The sequence below is a fragment of the Protopterus annectens genome, chromosome 6.part0 (assembly GCF_019279795.1).
Source record: "Protopterus annectens isolate FY-2018-M chromosome 6.part0, PAN1.0, whole genome shotgun sequence".
Lineage (NCBI taxonomy): Eukaryota > Metazoa > Chordata > Ceratodontiformes > Protopteridae > Protopterus > Protopterus annectens.
Window position 1 is genome coordinate 1,815,297,027 of NC_056737.1, and position 21,756 is coordinate 1,815,318,782.

General features: G+C 46.0%; 1 protein-coding gene and 1 long non-coding RNA gene across 2 annotated transcripts in view; one reads left to right on the top strand and one right to left on the bottom strand.

The window, feature by feature from the left end:
• The window catches only part of SPAG1 (sperm associated antigen 1), a 3,545,022-nt gene that overhangs the window by 1,839,840 nt on the left and 1,683,426 nt on the right, over positions 1-21,756 (bottom strand). The gene's annotated exons all lie outside the window — the stretch shown is intronic.
• The window catches only part of LOC122804943, a 494,519-nt gene continuing 473,881 nt past the window's right edge, over positions 1,119-21,756 (top strand). Inside the window, exon 1 of the long non-coding RNA XR_006365256.1 lies at positions 1,119-1,165. This is a non-coding gene — a long non-coding RNA (uncharacterized LOC122804943). The remainder of the gene's footprint in view (positions 1,166-21,756) is intronic.

The following is a 21,756-nucleotide window of genomic DNA, read 5'->3' on the forward strand; positions in this document are numbered from 1 at the left end:
TTCTCCCCTCTTAAGGAGAGAGGAATGAAGTGAAATGTGGCTCGATATTCCTTCCACCATGGCCATCCTTTTAGCTTCATGCTTACTAAGCAAAACCAGTTTTTTATTGTCACAAATTGGAACACTGACTGTGCACTGGTGATTGGCCTCTACATGTGATAATGTTAATGTTACTGTGACAGTGTGCTTAGACCTAATGCTTTAGGTAATAAGTCACAACCATACCTCTCTGTGAAAGCACCATGTAGTATGTAGTATACTTAGTTTTCTTTCACTTAAAGAGATGATCAAGTTGCACATCATACAGTTATATAAAACCCTTTTTGGAAAAGACCCTGATTCTGTAATGGACTGGTTTCAAGAAGGTAGCATTAACAAATGTATAGGCTGCCTGTTGTATAGTTGTTGAAATTACTGCCCATTTATTACTCATCTTCAGGATGACAGCCATTTGTGGCATAGCTATCATTCAGACAACCATAAGGGGTATTTTCCATTTCCTGGCTTAACTATTTACTTGGTGGCTGACATGAGGGCTTTCTATGCCTTCCCCATGGGTGTGCATGGTTCCATCCATTCCCCGTGTAGGATACCACACAGACAAAGCTTGGCAGAATCAAGCACACATCATGGCTCATAGTACTGCGTGACGTATATCTCTGGATCCAGTGGGCATCGGCATTGCAGCGGGCTGGACTGCTGCTTTCTCTTAGGATGGGCAAGCTATCATCAGCTATTCTCTCTCACTTGGCTTCTGCAGCAGCCAAGCCACAAAATGATCTGTGGTTGATGGGTCATTCAGGGCCTTATCCTTCTTTGTCGTGGAGCCAGGACTCCAGATAGCCTATTTATTTAGAATATTAAAAGATTCTCTCCTGTTGATCAAATCATTACTGTTGGTACTATCGTCTGTTTTCTGTTTAAAAGGTTACACTTGTGTTTTTGCATTTTATTCCTAACTGTTTTTATTATTGCTAATTGTCTGATGTTTACTTACTTGTAATTGTCCCTATGAACCACAAACCATTATGTAGAAAACACTGTTAAATAAAAGTACTGAAAGGTGAAAAAATGTTGGAGACCATGACAATATATATTTTTATTTTTTTGCTTTATTCTCAGGCTGAGGACATTCAACAGATTGCAGACTGTTGTCCAGCACCTAGTAAGTGTACTACAGAGTTCTTGCTTGCTTGTCTTTGTGATAACTTTGTTAAAAGCAGAGTTTATTAACAAGTATACTGTGTACAGTTTTATATAATACATCCACTCCGCCAAGCAAATGTTACATTTATCTGCTGTTAGCATAACTGACAGTAAAAAAAACCCCCACAAATTGTCATTTTTTATACACTAACAACAGATGTTAAGTTGTCAATCTCGCCTTCATTCTTGCTGGATGGGTTCGGAGCCGATCCTCGGCTCCGACTCGGCACTTGCTTAGCTTGAGAACTCCTTTTACCAGCTCGAGGCAACCCTATATCCCATGATGCAAGGCGGGACTACCTCAGATCTCGTTTGCCGCTTTGTGAAGAGGTCTCTTTTTTGCCAGCTCAGGTAAGTTTGAATTTTCAAACAGTTTAGTCAGGGTTTTGTCTCTCCCTTGTTCTATATCATAGTGTGTAGTGTTTCTACAGCCCACCCTATTTCCCCATATATTTAAAAAACTTTCTAGTTATAGTTAAGTTTAATATTTTCAGTTAGGCCTAGGCCTCTTTTCTTAATCCCTATCTGTGTGTGTGTTTTTGTTGGGATTAATAGTGTGACTGTTTGGGGTGTGTGAGTGTTATTTTTTACTTGGACTATGTCTAAGGAAGGAAAGGTTTCAGGCTTCAAGAAGTGTGACTCGTGCTGTCAGAAAATGTCTCTGACAGACGGTCACACTTCTTGTGTTTACTGCCTGGGGCCTTTACACCTGCAGGACTCCTGTGCCATATGTCATTCTTTTAGCCAGAGAGTCCTGCAGGAGTGGAGGAACAAATTGATCCTCCGTGGCTTACTAAAGCCAGAAGGTTCACCCACTAAAACTGGGTCGAGTAAACCTTCAAAGCCACCTAAGGTTCAGGCTACAGTTGTTAAGACTTCCCCGGTGGCTCCGACTCCTTCGGAGTCGAGATCGGCTCCGGCCGGAGCCGATCTGTCTACTTCTGATGTGATAGTGTCGGTTCCTACCGGCTCCGACACTCAGTCTACTGTTGCATTGTCGGCTCCGGCTGGAGCTGACGTATTATCCAGTATCGGAGCCGAGAAGCCTTCGGCTCCATCTGGAACCCAGAGGACGTCGGCTCCGATGGCTTCGTCCAAGAAGAGATCTCGGTCCCCTTCTTTGGAATCTATCCACTCGGCTCCGAGGTCTCCTCTTTTGTCGGAACGGAGTCATCGGAGCCGATCTTCGAGATCTTCCAGGCTGTCTGACCACGATTTAGAGAGGGTGGTAAGCAGGCTATTGAAGTCACAGGCACTAGCCCAAATGCTCCATAGCCCGTCTCAGCAGACTTCGGCTATTGCTCCCCCCCTTGAACTTCCTCCTCCGACTCCCCTCCAGAGTTCGGAGCCGGAGCTTCTCGGGACAGCGCCCGTGTCGGCGCCGGAACCGATACATCCCCATTCGGCTCCGATCTCCTCCATGAGACCTTCCTTGGAGGGATCCGGTCGTCGAGTTTCCCTTGTCGGCTCTGAGGGGGCTAGTGGCATCGGACCCTTGTCCGACCCCGCTCTCCCTCTCGGGGCTTCGGCTTTGGTAAGCTCGGCACCGACATCGGCCTCGGAGCCTTCTCTCTCAGTGGAGCCGGGAATTCCTATTTCTTCGGAACGGGAATATTCTGGCCTCCCGGGGAGAGGAGCCTTTGAGGTGATGAGTGTCCTGGCACCTGAGCCAGGTCAACGGTCCATCCCTTTAGCTCCTCCCTCTTCGGTGCCTGTGGATGTCTCTTGCCAGCTTCTTGCTCTCAGGCCCAGGGATCCATCGCCCCAGGTTTCCCCATTGGGAATAACTTCCTCTTCCGAGGTTTCTCCTGATCCTGCAGGGGAACCCCCTCGAAGAGGACGTAAGAGGAAACACACAGACTCCCTGAGTCTACAACATCTGATACCGACTTAGATGAGTCGGAGGGTTCCCACGGTCCCCTCTGAGGATGTCTCCTTTTCAGACATCCTTGAGCTCCTCAAACAGAGGGGAATTGGCCTCCATTGACCCCTCTGAGGATGAGTCGGTATACCTGGAGGCTTTGGATCCCGACCCTCCACCTTCTGGGTGTCTCCGCCTTCGACCCACTTATGCAGGTAGTGGCTCGGAAGGCGTGGCAGCTCCAGATTCTGTGGAACCGTCCCCAGGAGACCATCCAAATTTATTACGGCCCCTTCAGACAAGCAGTTTCTTTCTAAGGAGTCTCTGTGGATGCTATGGTGGTGGCGGCCACCAAGAAGGAACTTGCGGATCCTTCAGTGCCTGTCCATCCTCCTAACAAAGATTCTAGGACCATGGACAGGTATGGCAAGCGGATGTTTTCTTCAGCGACCTTTGCTATGCTCGCTGAACTACCTTTGTCATTTCACCAGACTTCAAAGAGATATTCTCAAGGAACTAGGTGAAGTGGTTCAGGATCCTTCAGCTGCTGGGGCTCAAGACAAGATTGCCTCACAGCTAGCAATCCTAAATTCTTTAACCAACTCCTCCATGTGGCTCATATCCTATGCAGCCGATGGAGCGAGCAGAGCCGCAGGCACAGGAGTGGCTCTTAGACGTCAAGCCTGGATGCGGCTTTGTAATTTTGCGGACCCCTTTAAGGCGTCCTTCACCAATACCCCCTTTGACGGTTCAGCTTTGTTCGGACCTCAGGTGAAGGAAACCTTGACCAGGTGTGAGCAAGACGGCAAAACTCTTTCTGCCGTTGGAGTCCATTTTTCCACCCCTTCTAGACCCTATCCCAAGTGTCAGAAAGGAGGAAAGATATGGTTCCGTAAAGCCCAAGGAGCAGCGCCGGACACGCGTGGTCAGTTTACCCCCAGAGGCAGAGGGGGTAACAATAATAGACGCCGCCCTAGAGGCAGAGGGGGTCCTCAGAACCAGGGCAACAGGGAGTCTCTTCCTGAGAAGCCCTTTCAGCATCCCTGAGGTGTTGCCCGACTGTCCACCCTTGGAGGCAGTCGGGGGAAGGATTTCGCTGTACCCAGTAGCCTGGCGTTCCCTTTCACAAGATATGTGGGTACAGTCGATCATATCCGAGGGTTACAAAATCCCCTTCGAAAGGTATCCCGTACCTCACCAATCCCTTCCAGACATCTCACCCGGTCAAAGGGATTTGGCAGAACAGGAGGTTTCAAAGCTCCTAGAAAAAAGAGCCGTCCAGACTGTTCCAGCAGACCAAGTAGGATCCGGCGTCTACTCGAGATTCTTTTTGGTCCCCAAAAGGACGGGAGATTGGAGACCAATTTTAGACCTGAGCAATCTAAACAGATTTGTCAAGAAGGCAAGATTCCGGATGGTCACGCTTAGTCCATTCTGCCCTTTCTGGGCAAGGACAACTGGATGTGCTCGATAGACCTTCAGGATGCGTACTATCACATAAAGAGATACACAGGCGCTCCAGGAGGTTTCTCCGCTTTCGGCTAGGGACCAGTCATTATCAATTCAGAGCCCTGCCCTTTGGCCTCACTTCAGCCCCCAGAGTGTTTACCAAATGCATGGCAGTGGTCACAGCTCATCTGAGACGTCAAGGATTCCAGGTGTTTCCTTATTTAGACGACTGGCTCCTCTCCGCCACCACCAAGCATCAGCTTCTCCAGAACAGAGACTACACTCTGCAGCTTTGCAAAAGGTTGGGAATATCAGTGAATTTCGAAAAATCTTCTCTGCTGCCTTGCCAATCTATCACCTTTATAGGCGCAGAATTAAACACCGTCAGTTTGTTAGCCAGACTAACAGATCAGAGAATTCTGGACATCCAAAAATACGTTCGAATTTTATTGCAGAGCAGCAAAGTCAAAGCCAGATTGATTCTGAAGGTTCTAGGTCTTATGGCTGCGGCCATTGTTCTTCTACCATTGGCTCGCTACCACATGCGTCTTCTGCAGTGGATGTTATTCACTCAGTGGTCGTTCTAGAGCCTTCCTATGAGACACGAAATCTTAGTAACACAATCGTGCAGGACTCATCGAACCTGGTGGTTTCTTCCCCTCTTCTTCATCAGGGCCGACCATTTGTTCCCCCTCCTCCGGTTGCCACAGTCACTACGGATGCCTCTCTGATCGGGTGGGGGGGGCATTATCAGGGCAGGATGGTCCACGGGAAGTGGCAACCCATAGAATACCATCTGCACATAAATGTCCTGGAGATGAGAGCGGTGCTTTTAACGTTGCAAGCCCTCAACGACTTTCTTCCCGCGGGGACTATTGCAGTTCAAACGGACAACATGTCTGTGGTCTGGTACATCAACAAGCAGGGCGGGACCAGGTCCTATCCCTTGTGTCGAGAAGCTCTCAGACTTTGGCAATGGGCAATCTCCTCTCATCGGTTTCTGATAGCAACGCACATCCCCGGCAGGTCCAACCTCTTAGCGGACAGGCTGAGCAGAGCCATTCTCATGCCTCACGAGTGGTCTCTCAATCAATCAATAGTGGACCAGATATTTCTGAAGTGGGGCACCCCTTGTTGCGATCTTTTTGCTACACCCCAAAACAACAAATGCCCCGACTTCTTCACCCTCTTTCCCCTACCAGGCCAACCCCCGAGAGACTCTCTAACCCAGGATTGGCCCGGGACTTCTGTGCCTTTCCTCCTTTCCCCTTGATTCCACACGTCATTCAGAAAGCTACCGCTTGGAGGGCCAAGTTGACTCTCAATGCCCTTACTGGCCTCGACAAATTTGGTTTCCGACTCTGCATCGTCATCTCCTGGTGCAGCCTTGGCATCTGGACCCAGTTCCGGATCTTCTGATCCACCAATCGAGTCAACAGCACCGGGCCATTCGTTCTCTCAACCTCACTGCTTGGTTGCTCCACTTCCTTCCCTAGCCAGGCTTCCTATGATCTCTGATCCTGTCAGAGATATCTTGATAGCTTCTTTGAAGTCGTCCACCAGAACGGTTTATGCTAGCAAGTGGCAACGTTTTTCCCTTTGGGCAAACTCCAGGCACATTGATCCCTTTACTGCACCTGTGCATTCTGTTTTAGATTTTCTGGCTGAAGTTTTTCAGTCAGGATCTTCTTCATCAACAGTCAAAGTTCAATTGGCGGCTATTTCCAAATATCATGTTGGCTTGCAAGATCGTAACATTATGTCACATAGACTATGCAAAGCTTTTCTGAGAGGAGTCTTTCTACTTAAGCTTCCAATAAAGCATCCTCCTCCACAATGGGATCTAAATGTATTGTTAGCATCCTTGATTTTACCACCCTTCGAACCGTCTGCTTCATGCTCCTTGAAGTTATTGACCTGGAAAACTATATTCTTACTGGCTGTCACCAGCAAGAAGGGTATCCAAGATTCAAGCTCTCTGCATCCGTCCCCCTTACTTGGTTTTTCACAAGGACAGGGTATCCTTGAGAACAAATCCATCTTTCCTCCCCAAAGTTGTTTCTCAAACTAATATTAATCAATCCATCGATCTACCAGTTTTTTCCCGAATTATTCTGACAAAGCTGAACAAAAGCTTCATTTTTTGGATGTCCATCGTCAGCTCAGGTATTATTTGCATAGAACTAAACAATTCAGGAAATCAGACCAATTATTTGTCTCCTATGCAGAAAATAGGAAAGGTCTCCCAGTATCTAAAGTGACCTTATCCAGATGGTTATCTTCCACCATTTCTTACGTGTATTCGCTCAGAGGCAAGAAACTACCCTCTAAACCGAAGGCACACTCAACCAGGAGCCTATCCACTTCTACAGCCTTTCAGGATAGGCTACCAATTGATACCATTTGTGCAGCAGCTACTTGGGCCACTCCTCATACCTTTGTCTCTCATTACAAATTAGATTTGGCCTCCAGGGACAGAGCCAGTTTTGGTTCCACAGTTCTCAAGAGTCTGTTCCATTGAGCCACCCGGGATGCAGGTGCTAGGGACGCGGTCCCATCCAGCAAGAATGAAGGCGAGATTGACAACTTAACATTTAGAAGTTATGTACCTACCATAACGTTCCATGTTAGTTGTCTTCTCTTGCCTTCTTTCTTGCGTCCCTCCCTCCTTCCCCCTGGCCTGGACAGATCTTGAAGGGCTTCTCTTTCTCAGGTTTTCTCTCCTGAGTCTTCAATAGAAGAGTTTATTTATTTATTAAGAACTTGTTTTCCTAGTTCTACTAGGTTAGTCTTTCATTTAGCAGGGTATTATTAGCTACCAAACGAGATCTGAGGTAGTCCCGCCTTGCATCATGGGATATAGGGTTGCCTCGAGCTGGTAAAAGGAGTTCTCAAGCTAAGCAAGTGCCGAGTCGGAGCCGAGGATCGGCTCCGAACCCATCCAGCAAGAAAGAAGGCGAGAGAAGACAACTAACATGGAACGTTATGGTAGGTACATAACTTCTAATTTATGATTATTGAAACAGAAAAATCCTCAGACAGGAAGATGGATTACATTCAGCATGTTCTCCAGGCTGTTACTGCCCATCAGAAATTAAGTAGATTGATGTATGTTTGCGTAGTCAGAGGTTCCCCTCTCACTCCTACCTCCTGAGAGTTTTACTCTGTTAGAAATTTCCAGTTTGCCAGTCATGGGAGCCATTTAACTGCTGGTTATAGGTCCAATGACATTTGACCAGAGAAAACCTCCCATTGGTAAGAGACCGTCAATAAATTGTGCAGTGATTTGTGTTTGGTAGAGTGAAGAATCTGCATTTCCTAGTTCTGGATTTCTTTAGCAGGTGAACCTTATGTTGTGACCCATTTCTTGGATAGAACAGACAACTTCTGCTTCACTTATGTCATTGTTCATAGGTAGGTACTAGGCTATCAGCCTTAGGGCCTATACAAGCCTAGCCAAAAAGATACCCTGGCTTTCGCCACCCAAGAAAATTATTTTCCTGTGCCCGTCGAGCAGAGACACAGAGGTGATCCCCGTGGTGAATTTCCTATTTCCCATCCAATCATCAAGATTTTTCTTGGAGTGCTAATGAGGAGCTTTCTTTGATATAGATAGGTAGTTTGTTCCAGAGTATGGGAAGTCTCTGGGACAGGAATCTGTCCCTCCAGCATGTTCTGTTTATTGTGGTGACAAGGTTTAGGTCCCTAGAGCGTGTAACTCAGAGGGATTGGGATTTCTTTAAGTGGACCATGTCTAACACCTGTGGGTTTGACATAGCTTTGTATGTTAGGCAAAGATCGCCTCTGAGTAGGTGATATGCGACGGAGTAAAGCTGGGGTTTTTTGAGACTGTCTGCGTAGGGCATCTGTTTGTGGCCGGTAATCCTCTTTGTGAGGTATTTCTGCAGCCTTTCCAGTTGTTGTAGATGTCTTGTGAGGTACACACCAAAAGGGGCGTTGTACTCTATAATGGGTCTAATGAGTGACGAGTAGAGGGGAACAATGACCTCTTTTTTTTTCCTGGATGAGAAACTTTTTTTGATGAGGTGTGCCACGTAGAAGGATTTCCTGACCACTGTGGCAATGTGATTATCAAAGGAGAGACTACTGTCCACCTGTGTCCCAAGGTCTCTTATCACACTTTCAGTGTTTAGTAGACTACCACCTATGTGGTAGCTCGTGGGTACAGAGTTTTTGCCAAAGGAGATGACAATGCACTTTTTGGCATTGAGCTTGAGGCCGTGGCTTTGACACCAGGCATCTGTCTCAGTGAGGCCCTTTTGTAGGATGTCCACATCGTTAGGAGTTACAGTTATGGCTCCTAGTTTGCAGTCACCTGCGATCTTTGTTAGCCAAAGACCTTCTTTGTTAGCCTGTACTTCAGAAAAGTAGATACCAAACAGGAGAGGACCCAGGACTGAACCCTGTGGTACTTCACTTGTCACTGGTCTGAAGTCTGATTTGGAGTCTGCCACTTTCACAGTGTGGGTTCTGTTAATGAGCCAGTTGGCAACCCATCTTGTGACATAGGGATTTAAACCTAGTTTACTGAGTTTATCTATAATTCCAGAGTGGGAGATTGTGTCAAAAGCCTTGGCGAGATATAGATAGGCTGTTTGAACCACCTTACCTTCGTCTACGGTTTTGGTGACTGCTTCAAAGAAGTCAGTCGGGTTTAGGAGACATGATCTGCCTTTTACAAACCCGAACTGGGTGGGGTCCAGAGTTTGGAGATTACCAATGTCTTTGTTTATAAGTTCTATGATGATACGTTCCTTGGCTTTGCAGACCAGGCTCGTTAGGCTAATGGGGCGGTAGTTCCCTGGGTCCGTGGTGGGCTCCCCCTTTGTGGAGTGTGATACCCGTCGCTGTGCACCATTCAGTGGTCACAAAGCCTGAGGTGAGACTATGATTGAACATGGTGCTTAGATTGGGTGCTAATTCATTCTGTAGTTCATGTAGAACGCAGCTTGGGATGTTGTCAGGTCCCATGGATGCTGTGTTCTTGGCTTTGGAGAGTGTGCTTTTTATCTGTGCAGCCGTGATTACAGGAACTTTGCATTCTTCCGGTATAGAGATGGACCATTTAGGGGGTGGGGTGAGGGTAAAGTTAGCACTGAATCTATCTGCCAGGATGCTGGCAATATCAGTTGGTTCTGTATATTTAGTGCCATTATGCTGTAACTCAAAGCAGATCCGAGTGTTGCCATTGACATTCTTCACATAGCTATAGAATGTTTTGTGGTTGTCTTTAGAATCAATGGCAATTTTGTTTTCATAACTAGCTTTGTAGGATTTTATGAGGGATCTCAGCTTCTTACTGAGGCTGACCCGGGAGTTCTTCCAGTCATGGGATTTTACTCTCTTTTTTTTTTTTTTTTTTTTTTCTGTTGTAGAGTTTGTTTATGGCAGGGGACCACCAGATTGGCTTCCTTTTTTTGGAAGACAGCATCTTCGTTCTGTTGGGGATAGCACAATCCATGAACTCGTGTAAGTGCTTATAAAGTGCATTTGTGTAGAATTCAGCAGTCGTACCTCTATTGTCCATCTGCATAGATGTAGTGAAGTTTGCCACATCTGTCTTAAGCGTGAAGTTGGCTTTGGAGAAATTTTTTTACGGTGGTTTCCCTAATGGGGGTGGGGGCAGGATGTGGATGTCTAGGCTGATTAACTTGTGGTCGGATCTGACCAACGAGGAATTGACCTCTGGTGTGCAACACCAGTCGCCCATGTTGGTAATGACCAGGTCTAGGTTATTGCTGCCCCTGGTGGGGGTGTGGATATGTTTGATCCAAGGTGTTGGAATTTATGAATTCCAGAAAACGTTGAGCAAAAGAGTTGGTACATGAGTAGTTTTCCCAGTTAGTGGTGGGGTAGTTGAAATCGCCCATTATTAGGGTGTTGTGTTGTACCCTAATATTTTCCAGTGTATCAAGAAATGAGGAGTGGGGAATCCTGGGGCATGGTGGGGGATCTGTAGCAAGTTACAATTTGGATTGCAGACTTTCCCAGAGTTAGTTGCACTAGGATAATCTTGAATGCATTATGCTGAGCAACTAGCCTGGAGGTGTGGATATCCTTATTGAATATGGACATGCCTCCACATTTAGTTTTTCGGTCCAGGTTAGCTGGCCAAAAGGTGTGGTATAAATTATAGCCTGGTAATGCAGGGGTGCTCTCTGGAGCCTTGAACCAGGTCTCTGTCATTGCACTGATGTTGATGTTCTGCATTTTAAGGAGTGCCTCAAGTGAATGCATTTTGAGGTTTAGACTTCTAACATTGAGTAGCATTACCCTCAAATGTTGCTTGCTTGTATCTGTTACGGTGGTGAGTTTGTCATTTGAACCTTGCCTAAAAAAGGCATTATAGGGGTGGCAAGAGCCTTAACCAGTATCCGGAATCCAAAGGGCGACAGGTGCAGGCCATCTCTGGCAAAGCATCGTGGTCTGTCGATCATGTCATCCCAGGCAGACAAATACTGGATCTCCTTAGAATGACACCAGAAGCTTAGCCAGTTGTTGAAGTCAGTCATTTTGTCCTTGTACTGTCGTATCATTCTTGATGATGACAGGATGCTACTCACGGCTAGGGTCATACCTGCCTGGGCTACAAGATCAGAGAGCTCCTCCATGTCTCTTTTCATGTAGTCCAGGGAAGTACATCTCAAGTCATTCACACCAACATGGACAATGGCAGAGTCATATTTGTAATTGTTGTGGAGTGACCTCAGTGCATGCATTATGTGGCGGATCCTGGCACCCAACAGGCAGCTGACAGTAACTTTCTCCTTGTTTAGCCTGGTGAGTGGAACAGTAGAGTCACCTATGACTAGAGTGTTGGGTACGTTGTTATGCCTTATGGGCTGTGGTTGAGTGGCACACTGAGTTTGTGGGCTATGTGTCATTTGGGTTGTGTTGGGGGGTGGAGGTTGCATGCATTTCTGCTTTGAAGGTCTCTGTTGCTTGAGCAGATTTTATTGAGAGCCTCCGCGAATGTAGATGTGTGTTTTGTGTTGCTATGTGTGTGTTTTGGTGGTGTAGGTTTTGAGGGACTATGTGATGTGTGGTGTGGTGCATGTGTTTACCTTCTCCTCTTGACTGTCTAGTCTAGTCTTGGGTGAAGAGTGCTTTGCTTCCAGTTTGGCTATATAAGTGCATTCCTCACAGGTTGTAGTGTTGGGTGGTAGGAGGAGAGGGTTGTCTGTGTACATGAGGCAATAGCTTCATTGCCCCAAGATGCCCAGATTCATCAGGTAGACAGGAGAAAACACCGGGAGCTGACCCTTAGACATGCCTGGATAGATGCTTATTTATTAAGTACTAAAAACTGTAGGTCTGTTATTATTTCATTAAGAGTCCAGGAATTGCTGTAGTATGCAATAGTGTCAAACAATTTTGCTTCAAGTTCTCTGCTTTCACTTCCTTTCATCTGCAGGACTTCAAATGAATACTAGTTAATGTTATTGGCAGTATGGGAGAACATGTTAAAACACTGCTAGCTGAAGTGCTTGTATTCAAAGGATTTAGTAGCTTTATAAGTGGAAATGAGCTCAGACAGGTGCTGTTTGTGGCTAAGCTGTAAATCCAGATGTTAAGTTGTCAATCTCGCCTTCATTCTTGCTAGATGGGTTTGGAGCCGACCCTCGGCTCCAACTCGGCCTATACTAAAGCTCGAGAGCTATTTTTACCGGCTCGAGGCTACCCTATATCCCACACTGCTAGGCGCTAACTACCCAGATCTTGTTTGCTGCTTACAGCTGCGAGGTGCGTTTCTTACCGGCTCTGCAGATTGGATTTTATATTCCTTAAATTTCTCCCTTTTAGTCAGTTTTTCAGTTAGTTTTTTGTTAGCGACCATCCCATTAGCTTCCCTTCATAGCTAATCTCCCTTCCAGTCCCCCTTAATTCCTAACCCCCTTGTTTGGTTAAAAGGTTAGGCCTTTGGGCCCACTCCCCTTTTCTTTAAATTGTCAGGTTAAATTGTTGTGTGACTGACTTAGTTTATGTTAAGGGGTGTCTGTGTGTGTTTGTGTATTTTTGTCCTTTTTTAGGATGTCTAAAGACACCAGGGTCTCAGACTTCAAGAAGTGTGACTCGTGCTGTCAGAAAATGTCGCTGACAGACTGTCACACTTCTTGTGTTTATTGCCTGGGCCCTCTGCACCTGCAGGACTCTTGTTCTGTCTGTCATGCGTTCAGTCCAAGAGTCCTGCAGGAACACAGAAATAAGTTAATTTTGAGGGGCTTATTAAAGCCTGAAGGTTCCCCGGCCAAGTCATCGTCGGGGAAGCCTTCGAAGCCATCCAAGACGTCGGCTCCGTGTTCAGAGCATTCGACTGGGGGTGCTCTGATGACTGCTTCTACATCGGCTCCAGCTGGAGCCGATGTTTCCAAGACAAAGTCCTCTTCATCGGCTCCGGCTGGAGTCGACGTTTCTCAAACTCAGTCTTCTACATCGGCTCGAGCCAGAGCCGATGTTTCTAGGACTCAGTCGGCAGCGATAGTTGTGTTGGTGCCATCTGCCAGCTGTAAACGGTCCAGGTCTCCGTCCTTGGAATCTGTTCACTCGCCTTCGAGGTCTCCCTTACTGTCGGAGCGGAGCCATCGAACCCATTCCTCTAGGTCTTCCAGGCTCTCAGACCATGACCTCGAGAGGATGGTTAGTAGACTTCTTAAGTCTTGGGCACTAGCCCAGATGCTCCATAGCCCTTCTCAACAGACAGTGGCTATTCCTACCCCATCTTCGATTCCTCCTCCGACTCTTCCTCTGAGTTCGGAGCCGGAGCTTGTGGGAGCCGTGGCCGTCGACATGTCGGAGCCGATACCTCACCTTTCAGCTCCGTCATCCGCTCCGGTTACTTCCATGGTCCCATCCGTGGAGGGATCCATGTGCATGGACTTTCTCGTTGGCTCCGAGGGGGCGAATGGCATTGGACCCTTGTTTGACCCCGTTCTCCCTCTCGGAACTTAGGCTCTGGTAAGTTCGGCCCCGACATCGGCTTCGGAGCCGTCCCTCTCTGTGCCGTGAGGGGTCCTTATCTCTTCGGAGTGGGGACCTTCTACCCTGCCTGATAGGGGCACCTTCGAAGTCATGAGGAGCGTGCTGGCCCCTGTGCCTGCGCCACGGTCAGCTCCCTCAGCTCTTCCCTCTGTAGTGCCTGCTGCGGTCTCTACCCACCCTCTCATTCCTGACTGTAGAGATCCAACGCCTCAGGTTTCCCCATTGGGAATATCCTCCTCTTCCGAGGTTTCCCCTTATCCGTCAGGGGAACCCCCTCAGAAGAGGAAATGTAAGAGGAAGCACGTGGACTCCCTGAGTCCATTACATCGGATACCGACTGGGATGAGTCGGAAGGGTCCCCACAGTCCCCCTCTGAGGATGTCTCCTTTTCAGACATCCTTGAGATCCTTAAGCAGAGGGGGAACTGGTCTACCCTTAATCCTTCCGAGGACGAGTCTGTTTACCTAGAGGCATTTGGCTCTCACCCTTCCACCTCCTGGGTGTCTCACTCACCCAAGACAAATGGGTACAGTCGATTATATCCGAGGGTTACAAAATTCCTTTTATCCACACCCCAACTCAACCAAAAGGACCCCTCCCAAACGTTCCACCCAGTCTAAGGGAACAAGCAGTACTAGAAATATCAAAACTGCTAACAAAAAGAGCCATCCAGCCAGTCCCAGCAGACCAACAAGGATCCAGAATCTACTCAAAGTTCTTTTTGGTACCAAAAAAGACAGGGGACTGGAGACCAATATTGGATCTCAGCAGACTAAACAAGTCTGTAAGAAGAACGAAGTTCCGGATGGTCACGCTACAGTCCATTTTACCCTTTCTGGGTCAGGATGATTGGATGCGCTCAGTAGACCTTCAGGATGTGTACTACCACATCAAGATGCACAGGCGCTCCAGGAGGTTTCTCCGCTTCCGGCTGGGAGCCAGTCACTATCAGTTCAGAACCCTGCCCTTTGGTCTCACTACAGCCCCCCGAGTGTTCACCAAATGCATGGCAGCGGTTACGGCTCATCTGAGGCATCAAGGATTACAGGTGTTTCCATACCTAGATGACTGGCTCCTCACTGCCACCACCAGGCGTCAGCTTCTCCTCTCCAGAGATTACACCATTCATACTTGCAAAGGGCTAGGTATCTCCATAAATTTCGAAAAGTCTGCCTTGTCGCCTTGTCAGTCTGTTACCTTCATAGGCGCCACCTTGGACACAGTCTGGCTCTCCGCAAAACTAACCGAGCAAAGAGTTCTAGATATTCGCAGGCATGTTCACATCCTCCTTCAGAACAACAAAATCCAGGCCAGGTTTGTCCTGAAGGTATTAGGTCTCATGGCGGCAGCCATTACTCTACTTCCCCTAGCTCGCTTTCACATGCGGATCCTTCAATGGATGCTTTTTGCCCAGTGGTCCTTTCAACAGCTCCCAATGTCACACAACATCTTAATAACCCTGTCTTGCAAGAAACACCTTTCTTGGTGGATGGTCTCCCCTAAAGTCCTTCAGGGCAGACCATTTGTTCCTTCTCCCCCGGTCGCCACGGTGACAACGGATGCCTCCCTGATCAGGTGGGGGGGCATTTTCAGGGCAGGACGGTCCAGGGCACATGGCAACCATTTCGAGCGCCACCTGCACATAAATGTCTTGGAGATGAGAGCAGTACTTTTAGCATTGCAAGCCCTTCAGGACTCTTCCCATCGGGACTATTGCAGTTCAGACGGACAATATGTCCGTAGTGTGGTACATCAACAAGCAGGGCGGAACCAAGTCCTATCCCTTATGTCGAGAGGCACTCCGACTTCGGCAGTGGGCGATCTCCTCTCAGCGGTTTCTGATAGCAACGCACATCCCCGGGAAGTCCAACATCATAGCGGACAGGTTGAGCAGAGCCATTCTCATGCCACACGAGTGGTCTCTCAAACAAGCAGTAGTGGAAGAAATTTTTCAGATATGGGGTCGATCTTGCTGCGATCTTTTTGCAACACCTCAAAACAGCAAGTGCCACGACTTCTTCACTCTCTTCCTGGCCACCCCCCCCAGAGACGCTCTAGTCTACAATGGGCCTAGGGGACTTCTGTATGCCTTTCCCCCTTTCCATTAATCACTCAATTGATTCAGAAAGCTACCGCCTTGAGAGCCACCATGATCCTCATTGCTCCTTACTGGCCTCGACAGATATGGTTTCCGTTCCTGCATCGTTACCTCTTGGGGCAGCCCTGGCATCTGGACCCAGTGCCAGATCTCTTGACCCATCAGTCGGGACAGCTGCACCACTCCCTCCAATCTCTCAACCTCACAGCTTGGTTGCTCCAATTCCAACCCTAGCCAGGCTTCCCCTTATTTTCCATTCTGTGCGTGACATACTTATAGCTTCCCTAAAGTCATCTTCCAGAAGGATTTATGCCAGCAAGTGGAAGCGTTTTTCCTTCTGGGCAGGAGCTAGAAATATGGATCCTTTTACTGTCCCTATCCAATCAGTCCTAGACTTCCTAGCCGAACTGTTTCACTCAGGGTCTTCTTCCTCCACCATCAGAGTACAGTTAGCGGCTATTTCGAACTTTCATGTAGGCTTTTTGGACGCCAGTATCATGTCCCATAAGCTTTGTAAAACCTTTCTTAAAGGTATCTTTTTGCTTAAGCCCCCAATCAGAGACCCCCCACCGCAGTGGGACTTAAATTTGGTTCTAACTTCCTTGATTCTTCCCCCCTTTGAACCTGCGGCTTCCTGCTCCTTGAAATTGCTCTCTTGGAAGACTCTTTTTCTAGTCGCCATAACATCTGCGAGAAGAGTATCAGAACTTCATGCCCTTTGCATTCATCCACCTTATCTAGTTTTCCATAAAGACAGTGTCCCTCAGGACTAACCCGTCCTTTTTACCCAAGGTTTCTTCTGAGGCGAATCTAAACCAGACTATCAATCTCCCAGTTTTCTTCCCCAACTACTCCAACGGAGCGGAACAAAATCTGCATTTTCTGGACGTTCATCGTCAGCTCCGTTACTATCTGGATAGAACCAAGCAAGCTAGGAAATCTGAGCAGCTCTTCCTGTCTTATGCGGCAGGCAAGAAAGGCTTTCTAGTTTCCAAAGTAACCCTTTCTAGATGGCTGACCTCTGTGATTACTTTCATCTATGACCTCAGATGCCAAAAGCTACCGTCAAGGCCCAGGGCTCACTCAACTAGAGCATTAGCCACGTCAATAGCTTTTCAGGCTAGATTACCAATAGATTCCATTTGTGCGGCAGCCACATGGGCCTCTCCTCATACCTTTATCTCTCATTACAAATTAGACATGGCCTCCCGAAGCCGGGCTAATTTTGATTCCACCGTTCTCAAGAGTCTGTTCCGATGAGCCACCCAGGGTGAAGGTGCTAGGGACGCGGTCCCATCCTGCAAGAATGAAGGCGAGATTGACAACTTAACATTGAGAAGTTATGTACCTACCATAACGTTCCATGTTAGTTGTCTTCTCGCCTTCTTTCTTGCGTCCCACCCCCCCATCCCCCTAGCCTGGACAGACCTAAGGATCCTTGGGGATCTTCTTTCTGCCTCAGTATTAGCCCCCCTTGGCTATCCTTATTGGTAGCTATAGGTCTAGGTGATTTACGAGTGAGGTTTCCTCTTCTCCTTATTTTGGAGATCAGAACTGCTATGGTTTCAGCTATCAAACGAGATCTGGGTAGTTAGCGCCTAGCGTTGTGGGATATAGGGTAGCCTCGAGCCGGTAAAAATAGCTCTCGAGCTTTAGTATAGGCCGAGTCGGAGCCGAGGGTCGGCTCCGAACCCATCCAGCAAGAAAGAAGGCGAGAAGACAACTAGCATGGAACGTTATGGTAAGTACATAACTTCTCATTTTACTGTCCATATATTCCAAGCAAGGATAATGACATGTTGCACACAGGTCAGAGTAACTTTTTCACACAGGTCAGAGTAACTTTTTTTTTTTTTTTTTTTTTTTAAGCCATAAGAGTATGGGTCCTTTTAATTACAGTTGTCAGTGAAATTCATTTCTTGGAAAGACGAGAGTTTCTACATGTAACTACACCCACCAACTTACTTCCATTTTATTCCATTGCAGTTATTCTCCACTATGCTTGGGTGCAAAAAAAGAAAGGGTTGGCTTTACTTGGAAATACCTGAGGAAGTTAGGCCAAGTATTTTAGTTTTGGTAATGCTTTGTGTATAGGTTTGTATAGATGAGTGACTGACCAAATATTCTGCTATCATAAATAAGTGAGGCAAAAAGCCAGTTCTAGCATCTTCTGCACTACTTCCCGCCTAGGGTTACATTAGTAATAAACATTCTTAAACTTAATAATCCACTGAGTCAGTAGTAGGGCTAATTCTGTGACCTTTCAGATAGCTGAGCTTCTGAGCAGCTTAACAAATCCTATTGCCCCCTCCTCTTCATTAAATGTAATGAGAGTGGACATCCCTGTGCCAGTTGGAGCAGTAGTGATACCATGTGCACCAATTACATATGTTTGGGAGAGAAGTAATATGGACCATGATTTAATACAGCTTTGGCTGTTGCAAACTGAGCCTTGGACATTGCAACAAACAGTCACATTTAATAACTTATTTGCTGAAATGCAAGTGCTTCAAACAGGAGTTGTACTAGTTAAATGAAAACTGAGAACTGAGCATAGAGGTTGGGTTTTAATTATTATTTTAATGAATTATTTATTTTGTACTTTATAGTTTGATAGTTCCCTGATGTCTAATGAAACCTGAAAGAGCTATGTTGTATCATAATCCATTCTAAGCAATTAAACAAATAAGTCATCTGCAGTGAAAATTTCTGTAGCTGTTACTTCAGCTGCTTCGAAAGTCCTCTGGCTTATTCACTGTGTTATTGCATTTAGATTAAAAAAAAAAAATGAAAAGTAGTGGAAAAAGTGACACTTCTTCTGATTTGGCTCTTTTTTTAGAGAGTAAGAACTGGTGACACAACTGTTTAATCTAATGTTGTAAATTTTCATTCTATCCTCAACTTTTGGGCTCGTATCCAAACCTCCCATCCAACTTGGCCATTACTAAAGCTCGTGGTAACCAAAAAGTTGTCCAGCTTTTGCCTTACCCATAGACAGAGCCAACCTTCGCTGAAATGACGCCCTAGGCGAAGTAGTGCTCTGGCACCCCTTAAGCCCCACCCACACCATACTCCTGAAACACCCCTATTTGAGCAACACCTACAGGAAAGTCACTCCCCAAGAGAGCTACTCCAGTCATTTCCTTCAATTGTTTAAATGTATAGGAAGAAAAGATACCTTGACACACTTATTAGCTAAACTTTTACACAAACTGACTAAGGGATCTTGGCGCAAACGAGTTAAGTAAATACCTTTGCATAAGTATTTCCTACTTTAAATACCAGAGCTGGATCATAGTCAAATAGGGCCCTAGACAGGGTAATAGATTGGGCCCACTCCCAGAGCAGCCCCTCCTGCAGCAACCCCCCCAGCAGCAGCAGCCCCCTCCCCAGCCATTTGTCAGTGTGCATACTGTTTTCTTTACTTCTGCAATGACTGTAGATATTGAAATAAAATAGACAGATACAGATAGCAAGTTGCAAAACAAACACATTATCACAATGAAAACAGACTTAGCACGAGCAGTAAACTTCTCTGCCCCTGAAACTCACGTTCATGGAAACAGCATGACAACTCACATTCATAGAAAATGCATCTGGCAGGTGGAGGATTAAGTTTACCTTTGGGTTGTTTTCAAAACAGACTCCTTGCACATATTTTTAGGGTCATGCATATGTGTATTTGTTCTTTGATTCACCTTCCTGATTGTATTCCTTGTATAATACAACCCCGCTTGTTAGAACGTGTTTTACATTTTTACTTTTAAACCTTCTTTTAATAAGCAATGAAACAAAATGTATGAACCAATAATGACAAACTACCCATTTCAGAAAATTTCAACCATAAAAGGGGCACTCAGGCTTCTGTCATTACAGTCCACCAATATTACACAATACGCATAATCTCTGCAGAAGTAAAATCACCTGAATAGATCCACATTAAAGAAATCTGTAACTAATGAAGAGGTTGCTACTGGCAAGCAACTTTACATCTCAATGTTTCATTTACAAATTCAGTGCCTGCTGCCCTTGAAGAATTAATTGCCTATATTACATTAAAAAAATTGGTAAGCTGGTAATATAATAAGAAATGACTAAAAAACTAACAAGTTCATAGTTACTAGGCATCTCATACAAAAGAGGGCATACTCTAGTGTAGAACCCCTGTCCCCCCTTATAATGCACCACATAATCAGCAGTCATCATTGGGGGGTTGTCTCACTTCTTTGAAGTTCTGTGTTTAACTGTTAGTTTAGGGGATTTCTCTTTACCTTATAATTGTGTTAGTTACATCTCTGCGCATTTACTTGTGCTCACTATCTGAGCTGCTTAGCTGGCTCTGATCTACCTGCAATCATCTGGATGTACAAGCTGACTTAAGTACGCTTTTGTTTGCATGTGCCTTGTTTCAGTGATACTACTGCATTTTATTTATTTGTTTTGTTGAATATTAATTGTATGTTGTGGTCTCTGTCTCTCTGCAGTTAATTTCCTACCCTCCCTCCCCGTCCTTGTTGTGGTGTTAATCTTGATGTCTTTGGAATTGCCTGCCCCTGCTGCACATTTGTGTTTGGACACTCCTCCTGGACCCATTTCATTTGCTGTCTCAACTGAGTACAGTGAGATCATTTGGGGAACGACTATCCCCCTTGCTTATTTGATTCAGACACTCTTACCAGTCCCATCTCATCAGCTCTATCTACTCTGTACAGAGAAAGCATTTGGGAAAGACAACTCCTGTAGTGTCTTAATCTTGCTCTGTTTCCTCCCTCTCCACTATTTAAAAAAATGTATTTATACTTTATTCAGCTGCTCTTACTGTAACTGTCTTCCACCTTTTTTTTAGCTTAGTTTGTTGATCGATGTGCTCTTAAGTGTTCAGGTGCTCTTATTCTGCACTTATTACTGCTTGTTAGTAGCCTGATTTATTTATTTTATTTTATATTTGTTAACCGGGATAGTCCGACTTGACGAGGTCCATTTACAGCGGAGGCCCGAGGACAAAAGCTCTACATTAGTTAACAAAAAAGCAAAAATTTATAATACAGAAGTATATCACAAAAAGCTAAATTTTTAAAACAGAAATATATCACACAGAAAATACATATCTATTTTGGGTGTGTCATTAGCAAACTTATTTCACATAAAACGTAATGCCAAATTTGTCTGCTATTCTAAGCATTGTAGTTTTGGTTTTAGAACTTGTGCTTCTGGCCATTTATTTTACATTTAGGGTTTTTGTAGACAAATCCTTATCAAACACTGCTCTTCATAAGTCAGACAAGTATTCATAACACTATGTCTGGACAATTTCCATCAGTTTCCCCTGCCATCTAGGTCGACATGGGCATATTGAGACAGTGTAGGAACTGCCTCATGTTCCCGGACAGTCCCCTTCTCCTAGCACATAATTCTTCTAATTGCGAGAAATGCATCTACATCAGTAAGCTGGAATCCATGCTCTCTCACGCCACAGTCAGTACTCCTGACAAAGAGAAGATTGCCAGTACAAACACCACACCACCCACATCACAGAGTCAGACACACTCATCTTTGCAGGGGTCCTCAACAAAAACTTACCTAAACAACAGAGACCCCCAAAACACATTCACAGACATTCCACACACAACACCAATCACATCACACACAGTAGTCAACACACCAGTGTCTCACAAGCACAGCCCATTATGTATAATGGTAAACCTACGCTGCCCGTAAGGCTTAACAATAAACCAAACATACTAGTCATTGGCGACTCAGTAGTCAGACACACTGATGTCCCCCTCACCAGGCTCAACAAGGAGAAGGTCACGGTCAGCTGTTTGTCAGGTCCTAGAATGCGCCACATCATGAACGCACTTAAGTCTCTCCACAACAGGTACAAGTATGACTCTTGTCATTGTCCATGTAGGTATGAATAACTTGAGACTTACCTCCCTGGACTATATGAAGAAAGACATGATTGAGCTCTCAGAGTATGTGCTCCAGGCAGGTATGATCCTAGCCCTCAGCAGCATTCTACCTTCACCAAGAATGATACCACAATACCAACAAAAAATGATTGACTTCAACAATTGGCTTAGTTTCTGGTGTCTTTAGAAGAGGATCCAGTATCTGTCTGCCTGGGATGACGTGGTTGACA